This window comes from Rhagoletis zephyria, unplaced genomic scaffold (genome assembly GCF_001687245.7).
Source record: "Rhagoletis zephyria isolate East Lansing unplaced genomic scaffold, Rhagoletis_zephyria_1.1 Rzeph_scaffold_00770, whole genome shotgun sequence".
Taxonomy (NCBI): Eukaryota; Metazoa; Arthropoda; class Insecta; order Diptera; family Tephritidae; genus Rhagoletis; species Rhagoletis zephyria.
The window spans coordinates 116136-131489 of NW_016157854.1; the positions used below are offsets into that span (position 1 = coordinate 116136).

The 15354-nt window shown below is 33.6% G+C and overlaps 1 long non-coding RNA gene across 1 annotated transcript; it reads left to right on the top strand.

Moving 5' to 3' along the window:
• The first annotated feature begins 4767 nt into the window (after nt 1-4767).
• LOC108361468 (uncharacterized) lies at nt 4768-10824 on the top strand. The gene is made up of 3 exons (XR_001847308.1): nt 4768-4969; nt 5070-5344; nt 10717-10824. It is a non-coding gene; the product is annotated as an uncharacterized LOC108361468 (long non-coding RNA).
• The last annotated feature ends 4530 nt before the right edge of the window (nt 10825-15354 follow it).

A 15354-nucleotide genomic window follows, 5' to 3' on the forward strand; every position in this document is an offset into this window, starting at 1 on the left:
GGTATAGTGATTGAAAATGTCTTTTTAATTAGTTTTATTTTTTTTAAGCGAATACAGTTTCTAACTGCGAAATTTAAGGATGTAGTCGAGTATAATTTGTTCGAAAATAATTATTGTAAAATTTCAAGTATGTTCAATGCTAAAATGTTAAAAAGATATTTTCAATACCTAATTGTCCGTGTGCACCAAAAAATTTAATGGGCCTTAATTCTACAGAAATTTCTCTTTAACTTGATAGTCACATGAGTTTTTCTACATTGCACAAAATTTTTTTAATAATTTTTTTGAAGTGATTATATTTTTGGAATTTCAAAGTCCTTTAAAAAATCTTGACTTCAGAGAGAAAACATAAAAACGTAGTTTTACTATATTTGGCCCATGGTTTCGTGAATATTTAAAATTTTCTGTTTGTAAAATTTACCTTCGCACGGACAGACGGACATGTCTATTTCTTCTTCTTTTGGTACTTGCAAGCATCGAATCAAAGTTATTATACCATTTCATGTTCACAAAAGTATAGAGAGTTTGCGTAACGCTTTAATTGTACTTCCTTCTATAGAAGTCATTTAAACAACACCAAAATTTATTATTTTAAACGGTGGGTTAAGGTAACTCAATATACAAATCCTCATTGTTGGCCTGTAATCTATGCCGGAAGCCAGTCTAAGGTGAACGAAAATTCTTTGTTTTAATAACTGTGGGTTATCTAAATAAGATATAAAAAGAAAAATTATGTAATTAGTTCTCAAATTCTAAAACATTCCAGGTGGTGTAAAATTTCCTCTTGCTAATTGAATTTGAAAACTCACATTCATCCTCCTTCCCCCGTTTCTAAGTTAAATGCTTTACACTCTGAAATTTAATTACTTCCTTCTTTAGGTACACTTACATCCCTTCCTCTTTTGACGAATTTTATGCTTCCACTTAGTTGCTACGCATATCATTTAATTAGCTGCGCTATGTGCGCCTTTAAAACATACGAAACTTTTATAGCTGCTGGCTGTAGGCACGAGTGCACAATTTAAAAAAAAAAAAATCCACAACAAACAACATCAACAAAGTTCAGATTTCAAAAAAACAAACAAAAAACAAAAACAAATTATGTAAAAAGCGAAAGACCTTTTACACGCCTTCTTGTCGGCATTAATTGCGATGAAGTGCCGCGCGTTTGATAAGCTCCCTGCTTCGCATATCTAAATTTTGATGCTTCTTTAACACACCTCATTCAAGAATTTCTCACACCTTTTCTTAATTCGGTTAAAACAATTAAGCGTCTCACAAAAAAAATGCCAACAATTTACATACATACATACATGTGAACAAATTTGTTCGCGTAATGTCAATATGCAGTTATAGCCGCAAGCTGACATTGACATTTCGTGGTTTCACGTTTTTTTTTTTAGCGAAGTACATTTTACATGCATACCTAGGTATGTATGTATTTATGCAAATATCGATTCATCTGCATGCTGACGGCCGGGGCGTATGAGTATCATTGCTGCTGATGTGATTTGATGTGACAGTATAAAGGTGGGCGGCCGACCGTTCAATGGCCTGCGCGCTATTAGCTGCAACAGTTTTTTACGCACTACGTGCGACATTTAATTTAATTTAAGCCATTAAATATAAATTTAAATTAATTCAAGCGACACGGTAGCAAAAATGTGGTGGCTAAAAGCGTCGCAAAAATGGAGGGAGCAAAAACTGAACTAAATTAATGTAAATGAAGGACTGCTGAAAATTTCGCAGTCAGCAAAGTTGCGAAATTCGTTCCATGAACTTTCATAGCAATGTGAGTATGATAATGACCGATCCTTAGAGCATAAAATAAAACTTTCTCCACTACAACAAACGTAAGAACGGAAATCTTGCTGCAGGTAAAGCGCACTGAATTAAAAACACTCGTAAAGTATTTTGTTTGTGAAAACTTTATAATTTCATGCAAGTGGCAGCGATTAGTGACTAAGTGGCATGCAACTTTCTTTACAAAGAAAAATGTAATACTTTGGGAGTCATCTGGACTGATTAACTGATTTTTCCTGAACTCAAACAAGAATTATAAATTTTTGTATAGCATTGACGCCTTATAAGATAGAAGAAAAGTATTTCAACAAAATCAAAAGGATTTAGCCAATCATTCTTTTAATTTTAAGTTGCTTGACAACTCTTATAACGTTTAAAAAATAATCAAACAAACATTTAGCAAGCAAAAAGGTTCCTTCATAAGGTTTTTATAACTCTCCAGGAAGAAATGCGATCTTACTAAATTTCGCTCGTTTGATCGAAAAACCTAATATTGTTATGTAAAAAAAAAAAATCCGGTATTTGTTAATCGTATCTCAAAACAAGAAGGAAAGTTGTCTTTCTTACAATTTTGCTGGCAAATAATCACTCTTTGACCAAATAAAGGAATCAAATTAAGTTTTTTTCTTAGCATTCCGTTTAAAGTAAATTTTGCAATATTTTTTAGTTAGTAGTTATTTTTTTCAATGCAAACAAGCATAACTAAACACCATAAGGCTATTTTTCTAGTATTTGAGATTTTTGAGCTAAGGAGTTCGCCTAGTGATATGTACGAATATATTTATATATATTGGACTGTGTCAAATAAGACGACTAATTTTTCTTCTATCCGTTCCATATAAAAATTTCGTTGTCGATCTCAAAAAAATATTTTTCATTTTTTTTTTAATGAAATAAATATTCAATATAAAAAATATAGAAGCACTGTTGTAGCCCATTCAATTTTGGTATAATGAGTGTAAGTTTTAAGTACTGCGGACTTACCGTTTATTTTTGGGAATTTTTGTTTGGTTGATGGTGTCAGTCATTTTCGACGAAGTATGTTCGACGACTTTTTTATATAGGAACAAATAAAAAAAAAAAAATATCCAAAAATCAGCGATAAGTACTACCTACTTCAAACTCACAGTTATTATAGCCACACTGGATGGGCTAAAATGGTATGTTTTTATTTGTTATTTTTAATTTTTTTATTAAAAAGTAGCGGGGAAAAAATATTTCACTACAAATTCTTTTTTTTGCGCTAGTTGAAAAATTAAGAGAAAGGGCTGAAATCTTGCCACAATTATAGTTTTTTAACCGACAACGAAATTTTCATATGGGAGCGAAAGAAAAAATTTTCGTTTTAGTTGACACGGTTTAATATACATTTGTACATGGGGCGTTCCATACTCTTCGTGTGTTTGATTTGTTTCAAATTGTTAGAGTTGATGAACAAACGGAAATAATAAATAAGTATGAAATTTGAGCTTGATTAATACATTTTTAAAACCTTTACAGCACAAAAACAAAAACAAATCGATTCAATAGTTTTCCAAATATCTCGAGAACGAGGCGAAGGAAAAATAAATAAATATTTTTAAAATTCTTTTTCTTGAAAAAATTTTTCACATAAAATTTTTTTGATAAAAAGAAAATTAGTTTTTGAAAATATGCCATCTAAAAAAAAATTCAAAAAAATCACAATGGTAGATCTGAGTATTGCGCAATAAATAAATATAGTATTACGGGGTGCACTCTACAATAATTTGAGTTATGAAATTTTTTTACACCGAAGTTGAGTAAAATGAGTACATTACAAATTTACAAATGTTTTAAATTTTTTCTAGAATTTTTTCTGAGTATGCAGTTTCATAGCCCATTAAATTTTAGTATTATAAAGTGCAAGTTTTAAGTGATTGCAAAACTGGCGTTATTTTATTAATTTTCTTTGAAAAAGGTTTTACACATTTTCCTCCATAAAAAAAAGATGCTAAATAAGAATTCTAACAGGTATCCTTACAGATCACTGCAGACTTATAGGACATCTACAAAAGCTGGTGATTGGGTCAAGCGACCTTTGCCGGTTCTGCGACTCGAAGAGCGAGAAACTACTCCACGCTCTCACCGAGTGTGATGCAGTCTGCAGAGGATGCGGCAGAAGTATAGGCTACGTCCGAAGACGCTGTTTAACTTTTTGAGGGACCTTATTATTAGAAGCCATATCCGCTGATGGGATGTGAAGAACGATCCTCACTGCATTTGTCGGTTGCTGTGGTACTAAGCAACGCCCGCATTTCACCCCTTTCGCTTCTTACTCTTTGCTGACCACCATATTAGTACATCGTAGAACAGTCTGATTGCACAATCGCGGTGAATACCCACCCAAATCTCTTTCACGCCTTTCTCCACATTTAGTTCCAGACATTTTGCACCAAATAAACGCCTCCTAACTCAGACTTTCTTCATTCCCGTTTTTTGTACTTTCTGGAAAGTGTAACTCGATCTGTTTTGCCTGCATTTACACTGAAGTCTGAAATGTATCTAAATAAGATAGGGAAAGTTCATATAGCTTTCAAACTGTACATATACTCTTAGAATTGCCATTTGAACAATAACGTAAATTCTTCAATTTCAAATAAACCGCCCTTTCCATTTCCAAAAAACTGCACTGCCTGATGCCCACCGAACATGTTACGCCGCAATTATATATGTATATACATACAAGCTCCAAATCCAAGCGAACATGTCGCCAAATAGTAAAAACTCACAAAAAAAAGAGCCCCCAATCTTCAGGTACCCGGCAAATAGCGCTCCAACAAAGAGCAACCATTCGCGCTCTTAACCTGCGCACGTACTCTTTGCACAGCCATTTCTTTACTCTTTATTCCAAACCACACGCATACACCCACAATGCCATTTGCTAATCAAAAGCTACAAAAGCGGTTTGACTTCTTTGCGGCACACTCTCGGCGGCTTGTTCGTCATTTAACGCCGTTAGAGAAGGACGTTCGTACGGTAGAGCGCGGACGTAATGCTTTTCTGTCGTTCTGTTGAGGGCCAAAAGCAAAAATCAAAACAAAACAAAAAATAAAAGCGAATGCAAAATAAATGGAGCCAAAAGTGAATGCAAAGAAAAACAGCTACAACAACAATAATAGCTATAATGTGGCAGCAAGCAAAGCGTGTAATGCTTAATTTATAAATTAATTAAATATTCAATGCTTTAATCAGAAATAACAATAAAAAAAATACTCTTTTTGCTTTTGCTGTGTTTTTTCATTTAGTTTGCCCCGATTTTGAGCCTCTTCCATTTTCTGTGTGAAAGTGAAATTAATCAAAAAACATACCGTACTTAAAATTTCGATTATTAATTTCCTCGTTGTTTTTGGCGAGCAGTGCGGTTAATTTGCGATTTGTTTTATATGATTTTGGATCCGCGTGAGATGCTTTGATTTGTAGTACACTATCTACCGTAGACTTCTGACGTCGCGCGTGTTGAAAATTTTGTGTGAGGAAAAAACTAATCTAACAGCCAAAGGAAATTGAATTTTAATTTAAGGTATGATTGTACTCATTTTTTATATAAGAATTTACATGCATAGATAAAACTTTCTTAAAAAAATTTAGAAAGAAATATAAGCTATTAATATTTCAGAATTATAAAAATATGATAAAAAAAAATGTAATCTAAAATATTACTTCTTACCGAATTTGGTGAATTTTACATAACGAAAAAATTATCAAAATATCTACAAATAATAAATTTTTAAATAATAGCGCTTTAATTACACATTGCATATGCAGATAAAGGCAATTGCAATAAAGCAAAATCATTTTTATTCAAAAAGGGTGTTCCAACTAAAAACTTACGCAATTTTTTTTCATAGTATACTATTTTTTAAACTCATTTTAGCACTAAGGCGAAATATACTACTTTTGTCTTTCGTCGATGCCATTTTAAATAGAAGCAAAATTTATTTAATATAAAAACAAATCGATATAAAAGCAAAATTTTCATAAAAGTTTTTTTTTTTTTGTAAGCTCTTAGTTGGGAAATATTGTAAATAGTTTATTTTTTGTTGCGGAAAATTGCTAAAGTCCTACATACCTGTGTTAGTTTTTATCTGCTAACATGCGTAATACGATCGTAACGAGCCTTTGCCCTAATTCGACAACAACAAGGGATCCGCTTAATAGCCAATGGGTGTACAGAATACTTCCCATACGAAACTGAAAAACTCTTGAATGCCGCAAGTTCTGGCAACGGGTAACACGGTAAAATTATAGAGGTTACCAGTCCATTGCCGGCAAAAGAAAGATTTTCATTTAATTTTCTTATAGCTCTTATAGGAACCAGGCATTTTGGGTGTTCCCTTTGAATACTTCACAATCCAAGAGGCTAAATATTTTTGTGAGTAGAAGAAATTTCCTCGCATCGCTGCCAAAAGAATTTTAGATAATCCTAGGAAAGATTTGCGAAAGACGTAAAAATTATTCCGCCCTCTCATCTTCATTAAGCCATAAACGGCAATTGGTGTTGTCATGCCTGCGGATAACAGTCAGGTATTTTGTACCACGAGAAGCAACCAGTCTGCTATCGCTCAAGCTGTCTGTACTCCCATCTGCTAAGGAAGGCAGGCAGCTACTTAGGTAGACATTTATATATTGAGTTGACACACTTGCAATCCGTTTTTGTCCTAGTCCGGTATTTGCTGAGTGAAGTATTCACTTAGAGTCTAACTTTGACTTTGGCTTTGAGAGCTGAGGAATACCTGGTCTGAGTTCTTCCTAGCCGAGTGATATGGGCTAGCCAGAAAAAAACCATTTCCTTCCTAGTGTGAAGGCCGCCACCGCAGATATGTCAGTAAACTCCTACCTTCCCAACTATTTTCCACTACTTGGTCAATGGCCTTGGACTTTGCAAATGCCTCGGCTTGAAATAGCGAGACATACCCTCAAGAGAGAAGTGAAGATTGGCTCCATTATGTAAGAGAGGCAAGAGTAGCATACTATGCCATTTAAAAGCCTAAAAATTTACATATCATACCTGTACACATTTATTTTAAGCCTACAAATAACCAAAAAAGGGTTTTCGCGGATAAGCGACGGTAGCAGTACATAAAAACTAGCTTAAATTCCCAGCTATTGATTGCGAATCTACTCCACCACATCACATATATAGATAACTAATGATGAGTCGTATCATGGAAAAATAAATCGTAGGAATATATTCAAGTGGCACAGCTCTCACCTTACCAGAGAACTGTCTATATAGCCAGAAGCTATTTTGTTCAACGTAAGACTGCCATAAATGTTTTGATATCTTGGATAAACGACATACTTCACTTCGGAGGAAATCTGAATAAAGAAATCTGGAGTAGTAAATTGCAAAAACCGTTCAAACTTCTACTTCTAGTGCAAAGCTCAACACCTGAATAATGGAAAGAATTACTTTTTAAGCGTATTTTCGTTGTTACTACTTGTGCGCAAAAAAATGTTGCCAAAGGTGGTTCTGCAACATTTAAACAAATACACATAATAAAATATATTTTTGTTTAACAAAATGGTTTAGGTTATAAAATACAATAAAGAAAATTAAATAAAATCACCAAAGCTTAATCAATGTTTTTGGTTTCTCTTAGGAAACTTTTTAAACATTTATAAGCAACGGTAATCTCTATTATTTTACGGTGTGAATAAAATAATTTTAATCCGCATTTAATCATTATTTTTATTTTTTCCCCCTAAAAATAATAATTATTACTGAGTTTTAGTTTTTCGCACAACGGAAATAATTAGCTTTTGATTTTTATTTATTCGATCACAAATAATAGTTATTTAGTGATTTTTATTTTTTCGCTAAAAATCATTGTAAATTTCAGTAGGGCGTACGAATGCAAATACCTGAAGTACAGTAAAAATCATTTTACGATGATTACAACTTTTTAATTTTTTTGGTTAAAATTTTAAAAATACTGATTATTTTGCATCCCTGATAAGCAAAATCTTCTAACGGTCAAACCAAAAATCATAGACATTCAAAAACGTTTTAGACGCACCCACTTTAATGCTCTTTTCAAAGGGTTAAGGCAAAACTGTTTTGCAAAACCTTTGACTAACCCATTTATTTAAAAAAAAATGGCTGTGTTTCAGCATCATTTGGGGTTTTGGGGTTTTAACCTTGTAAGTTCAGGGTTCATCTGATAGAATGTAAATTAAGGGTGTGCCTAAAGTAATTTGTTAAGCAAACGTAAGAAGTATTTGCTTGCTTCCCAAACATTTGGAGTTCTAATAGGTTATTTCAAACTTTAAAATCGTCAAAATATATTTCATTATTTTCATCAACTTCAGACCTATGGCTTTGATCAGCTGTTTTCTTGCTGCAAGTAAAAATCTTTCCAGTAACAATTTGTCATTTTACTTTCTCAATTTCGTTTATTTTTCGAGTTTTTTTTTGGGGGGAATCCGAACAACAAATGCTGATAGTTTGTGATAAATATCAAGTTGTCGAACAGCTGTCTTCCTGTTATTTCCCTTAAACACATCCTGCGAAGCTCTGGCAAATTTCCATGGAATACATGGTTTTTTGCATAACCTGCACTTGCAACGGTATTTTTAAATAAGCAGAAAATTGCAACTCGCGCATTTGAAAAATAAACAAACTCCAAGTTCTCTTTCATATGTATTGCCTATTTATGTACATAGGCATTTCATGCCATTTTTGCAAAAGCATGCAAATTTTATTGGCATTCCTGCATACGAGGTCCATAACAGCAATATATTCGGCACCATCAATAATACATTAGCTTTGAAAGTAGCAACTCCACAAAAATATTGAGCATTACTTTCAAAACTCTCGCTGATTTATTAATCGACTACACTCTTACAGTCGGTCTCATCCACTCATTCACTCTCATCAAAACCAATGCCACCCACCTACTTTTCCCTTTGCGTGCCTTAACATGTTTCCAACCCACAGTGTAACGGTTATAATTTTCACATTTTCTCTCTGCGCACCGGTTTTTGGCGAGATCATACAAATCACATTACAACAAACAGGAATCACCCTCAGAGCTGATACATGTACTAATATATAGAAGATTTTCTAAGCATACACCTGCCATTCGTAGTAAAATGCCCCGAAATGTGGAAATTGAAGCAAATTTGGTGCGGCATTCCCCAAACTTAAAGTGTCCTGGTTGCTCGTTGTACGTTTCCACGCATTTTACTTACTTACATTTGTGCAAGGGTGACGAAGCTCATTCATTCGCAACTGTTCATGCTTCATTAAAACTATATTACTGGCGAAGTTACAGCAAATGAGAGCATAAAATAGATAAGAAAACATAAAAATAGAACAACAGTAAGAGCAAGAGCAACAAAATACCATCTGGGATAGATGCCAGCAAAAAAACTTTTGAGAAAAAGTTAAGAGGAAGGAAAACTGAATAAAGCCAATTTAAGTGAAGTGAATCAACAGCAGCGCAGTCAACAGTCAAGTTTATGTAAACATACATACATAGATGTGTTTACGAATTACTTTTTTTTTTTATACAGGACTTTAGAGTATGCAAGGGAATTAGAAAGAGAAATATAGGAAGAGGGCAGAGAGGGTCGAACTGAAAAGGAAACAGGAAGGTATTTGAGAAGCCGAAAGCTCTTTACTCATTTTAACTTTTTGTTTATTTTTTCGAGCAGAAGGCAAAAGGGTGGCGAAAAAATAAGAGCACTAAGAGAACAAAAAATATAAAAAAAATGTAAGTCAGAGATTAGATAATTAATGATTTGTAACAGCTGCACGTACTTGGAGTGCGAAAATTTAATTAGTTAACGGGAATAAAGTTCATCAAAGGGCGAATAACGGAATTGGACAATTTCATATTATACTCAAAAGGTAAAAAAAATTAAAAAATATACATTCTTTTTTTTGTGTAATCAAAAAGGGAATCCCAAATTTGGGTATTGAAAGATATTCGTTTATGGGTATTCAATTTATAGATTTTAATGAATCAAATAAAAAGGCTGGTGAGAGTTATTAGAAAAGACTAAGCCACTGAGCTCATGCATAAAAAATTAGCTTAAGCTCCAATTCGATTTTTAGCACAAATTCTTGAGCTTAAGCTCACTTTTTATGAATTATTTTATTTTTTAAATTAGCTCGTTACAAATTCCCGCTTCATTCTAAGGGATCTACACAATGTTACCGTTGTGTGACTAAAATGTCAAATTGACACTTTTTGGAGATCGATGCCCCTCGACACCGACTTTTTAAAAATAGCCATATTCTGAAACTTTTCTCAAAAATCATGCGACTTTTGCCCCTTCTCTTTAATTTTGATAATTTTTTCATAAAGTTTATATTTCTTCTCGTGCGTTTAAAAATGTTGTTACTATTTACTTTTCAAAGGCACTTAAAAAAAAAACACCTCTGGAAAAATTTTTATTATGTTAAAATTTTTCCGAAAAAATGTTCAGAAGTAGCATTGAATTAATGTACCGCTTTTGTAGCTTACCCTCTCCTCAAGCCGCTTGTGTAAAATTTATTGTTGTGGGAAAAACGCATTTAGCGCTCAATCTCAGATTGCCTAGCCAACTTTAATGCATTCATTGAGCAAATGGAACTAAAGACAACTTGTGGGAATGCTAACTGACTCCTTATGATAAAAACACCTGATTGTGACTGTGACAGTCCGATTTGCCTTTCATGTCTTTGAGATGATCAAATGGCGAAACGCTGCTCCGATTAATCGTACTACGTTTAGGGTAAAGTTTGCTTACAAAATTTAGTGTTTACAATAATTATATTTATTTTATAAGCCACAGTAAGAATGTTCGTGCCGATAATTTGTAAAATTTTTTTTCCTTTTTAAAACTAGAGTTCATACTACTTTTGGCGGTTTTAATTTAAAGTCATTTCTCTTTTATTTACAGGTTGAAAATATTATCAAAAATATATGAACGAACTATGTAAACGAAAATATACATAGGAAATATTACACATATCAACGAAACTTTTTATGAAAAAATCAGTGTTTAAAAAGTAAAAAAAAATATATCTACAAACACAATCAATACTTTACGAAACAACAAAATAAATTTTTAAATTTGCTGCAAAGATAACAGATATCAGTCACATATGAATCCAAAACAAATCCCGACAGCAGATTGAGCCGCTTCAAAGCTGCATAGAAATAAACAGAGTAGGTTAAATAGCAGCTGACACAACAACAATCAAAACGAGTTTGAAAAAAAAACATAACAATGTTGTCATTCAATGCAAATTACGTGGCATCCACAACTCAACTAACGCCCACAATGAACATTACGACTACAACGCGGCTGGAACTGTTTGCTATGCCATAAAAACAAACGAGAAATTCACGCTCTTTCATACACAAGTCACATACACACACACACACACACACTCGCAGACGCATTTCTAGTGGAATAGTGTAAATGGCATGACGTTTATTTATTGTCTAGGAAAACCACAACAGCCAAAGCACAAACAATAGCAACAGCAACAGCAAGTGTGACTAGTAAAAACAGTTAAGACATCGAGCAGACACAGACACATAGACTAGCGTGCAGTTATGTAGGTGTGTGTGTGACGATAGGTGACATAGCAAAAAAATGTATAAACCAACAACAACAAAAAGTAAGTGAAAGCAATAATACATACATACGTCAAGGACATTGACGAGCTGAGCAGCCACTTCGAAGGATAAGAAACGAGCGTGTCACGAAGTTCACTTAGCGAAGAGCTACATATAAGAAAAGCAAGAACAAAAACAACTCGCATAAGGCCAACGTTAGCTGCTAAGTAATTTTGTTGATTTCGAGACTATTTAGACGACACAATAATTCTTCTTCACTCCTACATACTTTGTATGCGCAAGTGTGGGTGTGTGTGCAGCTTTGCTTTTGTGTTAGTGTGTGTGCGTACACACATTAATATTACTTTTCACTTTATTGCCTTTGTGTGGCAACAAAAGAGGCAAAAGGAATTAAGATAAAATAAGAAAAGGCAAAAGACACCTGGGTGGTGGCAAGTCATCGATACGGTTGATGTGGAAGAAGCCGCCCACCCCACTGTTGCTGGATTCAATTGCGCACCGACTAAGACAGCTAAATACCTACCAACGATCAATTGCGTAGGTTATTCAATTGTGTGTAGAATTCTTATACAATTTATTGTTTTTTTCCCCCGACTGGGTTGCCAAGTTCGGCAAAATAAATCAAATCACCTAACAACAACGCAGCAAAGTGTAGCTTAACAAAAGTAAAAAGAAGAAGAAGATATAACAACAGTACGAAAATATCATAACGAATAACCACCCACTTTGTAAGAACCGGGGAAAGCAAGTAAAAAAGCAAAAACCCGCCACACCAACACTCATCATCACAAATATATCAGCGCAACTTTCTAGCAACCAAAATGAACGACACATCTGTCTTTATGCCTTCAAAGCATTAAGGATTAAACAAGAATTAATATCGATTCAGCAGCAAAGACGAAACGTTGGAAAAAGCAACAAGAATAGCAGGCATTCGTAAATGTACACACGACTACTAACTACTTGCAACAGAAACAAAGTTGAAAGCAACAGTAACGAATACAAAAACAAAAGTTGGCATATGAACTACAACAAACAACAACGACTACGCAAAGAAAACGTACAACGATAAGGAGAGCGGTGCCAGCAGTGCAAACAAGTGTATGTATGTATGCAGAAGTATTGAATTTCGTGCAAATACTCACACATACATACACAAGGAACACACGCGTGCTGTCTACACACACACATACGACGAGCACTCACTGCGACCTTAGCATACAAATAGGATTTCAACAATATGGCGCGACGCAAAGGAAGCGGAAGAGGAAGTAAGTTAACAAATAGAATTATGATTTACTTAATAAATGGCAAATAATCTAAGGATTATAACAGCTTTAAGCACCAAACATAACTATACAGGGTGGTTCTTCTTTGATGGAGTATTTGATAAATATTTTAGCAGCTTTGGTGAGTTGAGTTATGTAAAACAAAAAAAAAACAATTTTTTACTTTGTCTTTTATTAGTGAAATAAATGTTCTCTCTTTTTTGGAGATCATATCCCATATCCAAAATGTGACCTCCACGTGAATTTGAAAATTTTTGTTTTTATTGCACAATTTTGGGGACTGTCTTTCAACTCACCACAGTCTTTCGTAAGACAACTCAATTCTGGCAACTAAAATAAATACCCAACAACTAAATAAAATTAAAAAGAAATATTTTTTCATAATATAAATAATCGAAAAATTTAATTAAAACAAGAAAAAGTAGAACAAGTTGCTAAAAATAACGTAATATTAAAAGAATATGTCTATATATTTATCCTTTTAAACAATTGAAACAATAATACCAAAAGTTAAATTAAAAAACAACAAAGAATATATACGATTTTCTAAAAATGAAATGAAATTAATTTAAAAAAAAAAATATTTTTTTATTAAAAAAAAAATAAAATCTAAAAATTTAATTAAAAAGAAAATAAAATTAAATAAATTACTCAAAATTAAAGGCAATTTAAAAAATGTGTATATATTTCCTTTTAAAACAATCGAATCTATAACCTAAAAGAAAATTAAATTAAAAATAGAAAAAAAATACACAAAAAATTTCGCTTCCCGAAGACTTGAACCTCGGATCCCTGGTATGGCCTGCCAGTGCTTTGCTCAATCAGCCATTGCGAATGTTTGAGCAGTGCGAGCAAAATGATATACAAGTGCTTTCTGTCAAAATAGCTTTTCACCGTGAAAGTTAACAAAGGAAGGTTTGTTTTGTAAATCTTTCGTGACAGAATAAAGTTTAGGTTCAGGCAGAGAAACTTTTGTTACGGCAACTCGTTACTTGTCGTAGAGGGAGTGACGAGGAAGGGGGAAGGGGGCACCGAGTTGCTCGTGCTCGGGCAACACGCTTTGTACTCTCGTTCGTCTGGGTAATTCTAGTTGGCCGTCCAAAGCTGACAACAAGAATTGCTCTGTGTGAACGCGAAGGGTAACACCTAAAGAGAAATTGCCGAAAATGAGCAACAAAAGATTCTCTGTGTGAACCCAGTCAAACAAAACCTTTCAAACTATCTTACCTACTGTCATTCAATTGTCCGACAAAAGACTTTCCACTATTTTAGCCAGAATTGCCCTATTGGCCGGCAATATAAGGCATCAGGATCCAGATAGCTCATAGGCCGACTCTAGTCAAGAATCCTTGGAAATCATGATGCAACAAACACATCAATTCTAGTCCGTGCATCGCACTTTGCATTAAAGAAATAGTTTACAAGATGCCTGCCAAATGGAAATGTTCCCAAATCATGGAAAGAGGTCAGAGTGATACTAAATCGTAACCTGGGAAGTTAAATCACTCCTCCCAAAGGCGTTAAGCTAATAACCCTTTCATCATTTACACTAAAAACTCTTGAAAAAATTAGGAAACTATGGACAAAATAAACGTTCGATGCGCGAGCTCTTAGAATCGTCGTAGAGAGGGAACATTCATGGACGATCATTACCATATCAAATACAAAAATATCAGCCGGGTTCTGGTTCCATTGCAGGATTTTTTCTGCCTAGTCTAATGAATAAGAAACTTTCCTTCCTTCTGCTAATCTATACTTGATAACCTTATCAATTTATAAATAACTGATTCACTCATAATTGCATGTGAACTAAAGTAACGTGAGTTTTCTTATCTTCTCTCAAGCGAAATTTTCTGTAGACACTACAGTAATAAATCACGTAAATATGAAGAATTAGATTTGATTAGCACTGAGAACAAATAAATAAGTTGTGCATATATATAAATACATACATACATATGTACATATGTAACATTCTTACGTAATTGGGCTATTGCTCTGAAAAAGAGGGTTTATACAAACTTAACCATTTCGTACGGAAAGAATTATTTTTGGAATAGCTGGCAAATACATATCGAGGGCTTATAATGAAAACAACCAATCTGCAGTTTATACAAAAAATACTTTCTGATGTAAAAACCCATCTGAGTGCGTTTTATCCGGCAAGAATGATGCCGCCCGAGTAATTTTTGAAGCATTCGTGTTGCCTTTCGTTCGTGATACAGAATAATGCTGTAAAATTCCATTTTTTTACAATTTCGATTGGCACATACGAAATTTATTCTAATATTGTTATATGCATGATATTTGCAATATATAGTATATCGTCGTTTAAAGTACAAAACCGCGTATCAACAAAATCAAGATAATGCAAAACCTCGTATGTGAGATTGCATAAATTATTTTCTAAAGAGTAAAGAAATGCTATATAATTACAACAATATCTTAGCAGTAAATAAGACTGCTATAGACTTTTAAAAAAATGGGCGTGGTACCGCCTACTTTATGATTACAAAGATGTATCTCGGTAACCACTATATCTATTTCTTCCAAACTTGGTTCAATTACATATTATCGAAGACGTTTGAAACAGGAAAAACAGCGCTGCTTATCATGCAACGGTAGTTTAGAGAAAGTTGAAACGATTCTTGGATACAGGGTGT